Consider the following 8,761-nt stretch of genomic DNA (forward strand, 5'->3'; position numbering starts at 1 on the left):
CAGCAGTAGAGTGACTAGTGTGGGTTTGTCCTTAACCACTCAGGAATTTCAGGAATTCCGACCATGGGTAAAACCCAGTGCGGTGACACTCTCATGTTCTCACCAACCAGGAAACCACTTGCTCTGCTTTGGGGAGGAGTTAGTGGAGGACTGGGCGTGGGCAGAAAAATGGACACATTTTGCTTCCCTGATGGACAGAGGGAGGAAGTGGGAAGGGGAGACTAAATGTTCCTGGACAGGAAAGCATAGATCCAGAATTGGAATGTGAGTTTATGATCTTATTCTATTTCTATTTTACAGAGGAAACCAGTCCACAGAGTTGTGATTTGCCCTGGGCCTTCCCACAATTCTAGAAACCCATGACTTGTCATCATTGCACGGTCACCTGACTCCCAGCCGGCTTCAGCCTCTCCGTTTGATCTCCCTCTACTCTCACTCTGCTGCTACCAAATCAGACTTCTTTTCAGGTCCTTAAACAATCTCTGTACTTTTCCATCTCTGTGTCTTTGATGACTTTATTCCCTTTCCTCACTCCATCATTAACATATGTACCCCTCAAGACCCAGCTCAGATGCCATTTCTATGAGACACTCTGTTTCTGTGCCAGAAACAGTTAAGCTTTCATTTGTGTGTCCAAAATGTGCCCCAGAGCAAGGATCTGGCAATCTGCATTTGAAACCTGGCTCCTTGGCTTCTTAGCTCTGACCTTGAGCAAATTACTTATTTTTTTGTTGTTGTCACTCAGTTTCCTAAAATATCATACAGGGAGTTGTCATGTTGTATTAATGGACATAATATAAATTAAATAGGATAATGGCAAGTATCCATTGGTCACCAAAAAGTGAGCCTACTATTACTGCCTTTAGCTATATTTTAGCACTGATGACAAAATATGGTAAATTATATCTATTTGTAGACCTAAGTTATCCATTCCCATTGATTATTCACTTGCTGATGCTGCAACAATAGCTGCCCATTTTTTATCTCTTCCATCCCCACCCAGCTGTCTTGCACAATATATACAGTCAATACATGTCTGATCAACGGAGTGGACTTAATGTGCCAAAACAGACTTGACTCTCTATCAATGATACAGGAGCTAAAAAGAAATTATTTAGGCAGAGAGTGAGAGTTAGGGAGTCCTTGGCAAGGCTTCCCTTCTAACAAAAAGCAGCCCCAAATGATTTCTTTTCTAACAAAGAGCAGCCTGTAAAATCTAGCTGTAAACACAGATAAGCAAGCTGGAAGCTTGCATGGGTGAATGACAGCGGCTGTGCATTGCAATAGGAGAAGCCTACCTGGCGGCCAGGCATGTTCAACATGGAGGCTCCATCTTCTCTTTTCTTTGTCACCATGTGTGCAGTAAAGGAACAGGCAACATGGAGCTGGCCAGGTAGAGAGTCATCTGCATAATAAAAGATTAGGGTGGGGTGGCCAGCTATGCAAATGGCTCACCTGGTCTCACCAATCTCTCATGCCCTATGTAAATCAGATACCACCTCCTCTATCTCATCTATAAAATCTTATACACTTGGCTGTGGACCAGAAAACCTGCTGGGGAGGCCCTCTCACTTTGCAGGAGAGAGAACTCTTCCTTTTCTTTTGCCAATTAAACCTCCACTCTTTTTTTTTTTTTTTTTTTTTTTTTTTTTGAGACAGAGTCTTGCTCTGTCGCCCAGGCTGGAGTGCAGTGGCCGGATCTCAGCTCACTGCAAGCTCCGCCTCCCGGGTTTAGACCATTCTCCTGCCTCAGCCTCCCGAGTAGCTGGGACTACAGGCGCCCGCCACCTCGCCCGGCTAGTTTTTTGTATTTTTTAGTAGAGACGGGGTTTCACCGTGTTAGCCAGGATGGTCTCGATATCCTGACCTCGTGATCCGCCCGTCTCGGCCTCCCAAAGTGCTGGGATTACAGGCTTGAGCCACCGCGCCCGGCCTAAACCTCCACTCTTAACCTCACTGTTTGTGTGTCTGCGTCCTTAATTTCCTTGGCGTGAGGCAACAAACCTCGGGTATTACAGACCAACGATGCTGCTTCAGCTCATAGATGGCAAAAACCGCAATAACTTTTGCACCAACCCTAATGCTAAATTATTAATTCCTACTTATCTAAAAAACGAGAACCATATAATTAGTATTGTAGGACACTACATGTATTTAGTCAAAATACCAGATAACCTAACTTTATGTATATGTCACATGTATTTTTAAAATTAATGCTTCACTTTAGTAAAGTATTATAAACTATTAATCATTCATCTTAACTTGTGCTTAGCCTTTACTGGAAGTTCAGTTCTCTCCACATTTTTTTCCTCCACCTGGTTAAGAACGGTTTTCTTTGGATTTAATCTGGGTTTTTCTATTGTAGATCACATCTAATCAACGTAGTTGAATAGACTCAACAAACCAGTAAAAGGTTGTCGAAGTATCATTCATAACAAAAGGTAACAACAGTTCTTTATAGGCCATATCTCATGCCTTCTGTTTTACTGGGGCAAGTTTATGCCCCAGGAGGGTTAGGAATGGCATCTAACACCCCCGTGGAGCAGACAGACCCCTTTTGTAAGTGTGTATTTGTTTCAACCACATGCCTCTTAAGCTCCCTTTAAAAAAATAAAATTTAAAAAAAAATTCCTGTGAGTATAGGAAGTTTGCATCACATTCACTCTACAACGTCTTTAAAGGCAGCGATTATTCTAGAACAGAGGAGACAAACAAGGCCCCTTTGTTCCAGGAGTGCACTCCTTAAAGAGCAGTTCCAAGCCCATCAGTGTGAAGGGCCAGGCAGTTGGCCCCGGGGGAGCCTGCCAAATACCCAGAGATGCTTCCCGGGAATCTTCTGCTGCCGCTGAAGTGTTGACAGGCTCTTGAGCTGAGAGCTCAGGCTGTTGATAGGAATATATAGCTCAGATAGTCAGAAATCAACCTACTCAAATTTCTCAGACCATTCTCTCCTTCGTTTCTCTCTTTTTAACTATCCAAGTACAGATTTTCTTTTAAAAACCTTCCTCCCAGAAAATGTCTGCGTTCCTGCTTCCCCTTGGGGGTGACAAAAGGCTTAAGGTGCTTTAAGGCAAATGGAGTCACTTCCCCTCCCTTCAGCCCTCAAGTTCTGCTGATTCCAAGGGGTGGGCAGGGAGGGCCAGCAGTTGGCAGCCACCCCCTCCCGATCTCCTCTCACTTGGTATCTCCCTGGCCTCACGCTCAATCAGGTCTTCCAGGACCATACAGGGAAATGAAGAATACTGTTCGCTTACGAAGAACGTGGGAATCCCTGCAGTCCATGAATTTTTATTTCTATTTTACTTTCTTCTCAAAAGCCTTTTATTTTCTAAAAGCACATACAACATAAGCCCATTCTGATGACTTTAGGAACATCTATTCCTCAATGCAAAGATATTAATGCTAGATAATAAAGCCCTGAGTTCGTACATTTAAAAGTCCAAAGAGTGAGGAGTGAGGGGAGAGAGAAAGCAGAAAAACGCTAGCTGCCTGAATACCGATTTTCCTCTTCTACAAGCCCTTGATATTTAACTAACGTACCCTACCCTTCTCAAGTTCCCCAGCAGCTAAGGAAGGCCATGTGACTAATTCTGGCGAATGGGATGTAAGAAATTCAAAGTGCATTTCACAGAGCAAGTTAAGAACACACCCATTCTTCCAGCCTTTCCTCAACCCTGCTGTCTGGACCATGGACTTGGTGTCAAAGGCAATGTCTCAGAAGAAACCTCATGCAACACAGTGACAATATCAGCCCTGGAGACCCTATCTCTGGACTCTGGGGTAAAAGAGCAATACATTTCTATCTTGTTTATACCACTGTTAATTTGAGTTTCAATTTTATTTCATGAACCCAGTCATACTTTAAGCCAAGGTGGATTTTCCACAAAGCTAATGGAGCAGAACTTTAGAAACCCTCAGTTGTGTCAGGTGTGGTGGCTCATGCCTGTGATCCTAGCACTCTGGGCGGCTGAGGCGGATGGATCACCTGAGGTCAGGAGTTCGAGATCAGCATGGCCAACTGGGTGAAACCCCATCTCTACAAAAATACAAAAATTGGGTGGGCGTGGGTGTGTTGGTGTGTGCCTGTAATCCCAGGTACTGGGGAGGCTGAGGCAGGAGAACTGCTTGAACATGGGAGGCAGAGGTTGTAGTGAGACAAGACCGCACCATTGCACTCCAGCCTGGGCAACAAGAGCAAAACTCCATCTTAAAAAAACAACAAAAACCAAAAAAAGAAACCCTCGCTTTCCAGGATGACTCCAAAGCCTGAGGAGGAACCCTGACATTGGGGTCACATGGTCATCTTATACTCTTCTCTTTAAAGGGTTCCTCAATTGCATAAACCTCACACCTCATCCACGATAAGCCAGTAAGTCTTTTCACGTGTGCCTCTTGCGTGGGGCATGGAGCACAGTCAATAGTTCACAGTTTCTCCTGCTTCAGATCATCTACTTGGTGACATTTAGGAATAGCACAGCCCATTGTTTCTCAAAGTACATTCCTAGATATTAATAATTGTTATAAGAAGAAAGAGTAACAGAAAAATATAATATTAGCTAATATATTTTTGTCTATGTTTTTAACTACAGTATTTCTCAGAGAAAGCAATGTGAGAATGTGCCTAGTGAATATCCCATCACAAGAGAAAGCTGTATTTCCTAAAAGTATTGGACCACCAAACCCCCTTTTTAAGTAGTTTGTGGGTTATACTTTTGTGAAGCATGATTTGAAAGCACTTTCATGATATCAGCAGTAAATATTTATTGACTATCTCTTGGGGGAAACTACGTTTTTTGTTTTTGTAGCATTAGTGGAAGAAGGTGATTTTTCTTCCTGATTTAATTGTTTAAAATTGCTCCCTGTCTGGAGTTTGCTGTTCAGTAAGCATTGATTCCAGCAATATTGTCATTTCTGCATTGACACTGGTGCATCTCTCAGGTCTCCAACAAAAGCTAAGAGTGACATGTACAACATGTTAGATCACCCGTGGGGGGAAGGGTGTGAGTTCAAGGGAGTTGGAGTCACACTGAGGTTTCATCTCCCATGAGGAAGATCTTTGATGGTGGGCTACAGAAAGCTACAACCACAATGCAGACATAGTTCTGCAGAAAGGACCCATTTCTGTGCTGATATCAGTGCTTGGAGAAACCTCCAGGCTCATTTATGTGAGCCACATTTTCATTACAGGAAAATAATTGACACCAGGCTTCTTGTCTTTAACTGAAATTTAAGCATTTACACCTGTATTCATCTTCCAGGGTTTCTGTAAGAAAGTATCATAAACTGCATGGCTGCATGTACCCTACCTTTCTCAAGTTCCCCAGCAGCTAAGGAAGGCCGTGTGACTAATTCTGGCAGAAATCTATTTTTTCACAGCGCTGGCGACTGGAAGTTCAAAGCCAAGGTGTCAGCAGTCCTTGCCTCCTCCTACCTTCCGGAGGTGGCCATTGATTCTTGGCATTTCTTGGCTTGCAACTGCACCACTTCAGTCTCTGCCTCTTTCCTCACATGGCATTTTCCTCTTTACAGGTGTTAGGAATGCAACATACTTTTTGGAGGGGGCACAATTCAATCCATAGTAATACGAAAGACTCCTTAATTTTCTGTAGGGCAGCATAATGTCATGATGGACAGAGCTCTGAATTAGGAGTCCAAAGGCCTGAGTGGGCCCTTAGCAAATCTCTAGGCTACATATCTATATACATAGACAAGGATAACAATACACTCCTTGACTTTGCTGTAAGGGTTGTAACAAAGATATAGAAAAGTGCTCTGTAGCCTTTCAATGATGATAGAAGTGTTATTGTCTTCAAAGAGAAACATGGCTAATGTGGGTAAATGAAATTTGGCATATGATCTCACACCTTACTTTAGACAATCATTTCAACCTTACCTCATTCATCTCTGTACTAGACAAGGACATAATTTTGTTTATATTGCTGCCCTTGCACTCTCTACTAAGGGATGTTAGATGATGAGGAAAGTCCTTGTTGGTGCAGCCAATTCTCAAATTGAATCTGAAGCATCCAGTAATGGGAAAATGTCCACATTGCTTTAATAATAATTCTTTAATGGAGTTTCAACTTGGGGTAAGAGACTGAAAAATGCCAGCAGAAGACTTTTTCTAAACAAAAAAAGCAACTACCTATTAATTAATCTAAAATTACTCAGCTTCAGTTGTATGTGCCTTTAACATGATAATAAGGGAACAGTAGGGCCATGGTTCATAAACTAGTGTCTTCGTCTCTAGAAGCACTGGTGATAGTAATGGGAATTTGCAGGCTAGTTGAGTTTTGCAGAAGTTTCCCAGATCATATTTTCATTTACTTAGTGCAGGGTAACTCAAATGTTCATCCTTTTTCTTTGGATAGAATTTATTACATCGTTTATCAGTAGTAATACTGGTTATCTCATGTTGGGTAAATGTTCTCTTTGGCAATCATATATCAATCCGAATAAATAAAAAAAAAGTTACTTATAATGAGCAATTTTTTGATGTGCAAAATCTTATAAAGCATGGGGATAAAGGGAGTTGAGATGTTAAACAGGGATTCTTGATGGTTAAAATATTGAGAAAAGAGTGAAGTTGAGGGTGAATACTGATCACATGATTCCGCTTTAATGAACATTGGAAAAACAAGGCAGGCTTCCAAACACTCTGTTCTATTTGTACTTCAACTCATTACTTGACTTAAATGCCTTTTAACTCTGACCTTCTAGAATTTCCTGTACAATCTTCCACTGTTTAAAATGAAGTTGCCTGATTGATTTCTTTACCATTTCAGAATGTCCTGTAGCATTTTAATGACTGTGGTGTGTGACTTTGTTCTCAGCACAATGAGTAACGAAGCCAAAACACTGGAGAATACGTTTATGCATTCAAGAAAACCTCAGACAGGGCAGAATGCTTTCATAATGCAGTACATTAAAATCAGACGAAGCCTCGAAGGACAGAATCAGCGACCCTGAAAAATCTCCAGCTGGAAATCAGAGTGTACTACAGAAGACAACAGCGTTTGAGGACATTTGCTGAAGCGGCCTCCTCTCCCTTGTAGTCTCGTAATCCCACATGGTTTTACCAAGCTCTCCGGCCTTCCCGGAACGTCAATAAAAACTGCATTCCCCGACTTTCGTTGGTGGTTTCTTCCCTAAACTTTAGGGAAGTGGTGGTTTATGTGGTGTTGTCTTCCCTAAGCTTTAATTTAATATGATCTTACTTAGGCATTTCTCTTAGAGAGTAGGTCATTGTAACGAAGCGTTTTTCACCCTCTGGGAAAGAGGTTTCCACATAAGGGCCAGGCCGTGTTTTCCCTTCCATCCAGTGATTCCACCATAAGCAGCCTCTCATCTTCACTTTTCCCAACAATTTTCTTAAAATCAGTGTATTTTTTTGCAGGACCGGATATCACATTACATTCTCTAGTCAGGGGTGGGGGGTGGGATATGAAGTGAGAACAAAGAATGGTAACTCCCGAAGCGATTTTTTTAACGTAAACTTTGTTAGGAAGCATAACATACACACGTGCCAACATAAAGGGTGCAACTCCATGTAATTTTATGAAGACACTCACTCATGGAACCACAACTAGAACAGGAAATAGGATTTTGCCAGCACCCCAGAAGCTCCTATAAGCCACCTTGCAGTCACTCCCCTCCCCTACCCCACCCCAGAACATAACAAGTTCATTTTCTGACTTCTATCACTGTAGATTAATTTGCCGCTATTCTGAACTTCCGTAAATGGAATCGGACAGTACACACTCTTTGGTACCTGGCTCAATAGCCTGTTCCTTGAGTCTGCTGAAGCAGTCATTTCTTCAATTTTATTGCTGACTCATATTCTGTGCTATGAAAATGTAACAATTTATTTTTCCATTCTACTACTGATGGGCCTTCAGATTCTAATATTTGCCCATAATGAAAAATGCTGCAATAAGAATTGTTGTGCACGTCTTCTGAGAGCACATGTACCTATTTCTGTGGATATATACCTAGACGTGTAATATCTGGGTCACAAATAGTCGTGTGCCTATGCAGGCTTGTACTGGCTCATGACAGCCCAGTTTTTGCAATCCAATTGTTAAATATAGCCACAACTGAAAATTAAGTCATGTAAACTTACCATTAAGTAAAATAATTTTTAAACAATAATACTCAAAACTAGTTGTTTCCTATTTTACTACATTTGACTAACATCTGTTTGATTAATGAACATTTTATTATTGCTGCTTAATTTATGATTCTACCTAAGATATTTTATTTTTATTTACTTTTATTTTTTTGAGACAGTCTCATTCTGGTTGCCCAGGCTGAAGTGCAGTGGCTCTGTCTTGGCTTACTGCAGCCTTGACCCCCCGGGCTCAGGTGACTCTCCCACCTCAGCCTCCCAAACAACTGGGACTACAGGCATGTGCTACCATACCCAGCTAATTTTTTGTATTTTTAGTAGAGATGGGGCTTCGCCATGTTGCCCAGGCTGGTCTTGAACTCCTGGACTCAAGCAATCTGCCCACTTCGATACCCTAGCATGTTGGGATTACAGGCATGAGCCACCACACGCAGCCTGATACTTCAGGATTCTGACAAATAGAAGATATTAATACAGAACAAAAACAACAAAAGCATTTAATCTAATTTATGGTAGAGACGTCCAATCTCAAGAGTCAATGCCTTCCTTATTTTAACCAGTCACCACAGAAAACCTGAAAAACAGAGCCTGTAAGAGGCATCTGAGAGGACTTCAAGAGACTGAAATTACTAA

At 41.8% G+C, this 8,761-nt stretch overlaps 1 long non-coding RNA gene across 2 annotated transcripts; it reads left to right on the plus strand.

The window, feature by feature from the left end:
* Positions 1 to 565: 565 nt before the first annotated feature.
* Positions 566 to 7,124, plus strand: LOC123575160 (uncharacterized). Of its 2 annotated transcripts, XR_010577129.2 has the most exons (4): positions 566 to 2,009; positions 2,366 to 2,441; positions 3,556 to 3,780; positions 6,834 to 7,124. It is a non-coding gene; the product is annotated as an uncharacterized lncRNA (long non-coding RNA). The 2 variants fall into 2 exon arrangements; XR_006700298.3 differs by having other exon boundaries at positions 566 to 2,441.
* Positions 7,125 to 8,761: the final 1,637 nt, after the last annotated feature.

The sequence above is a fragment of the Macaca fascicularis genome, chromosome 8 (genome assembly GCF_037993035.2).
Source record: "Macaca fascicularis isolate 582-1 chromosome 8, T2T-MFA8v1.1".
NCBI lineage: Eukaryota > Metazoa > Chordata > Mammalia > Primates > Cercopithecidae > Macaca > Macaca fascicularis.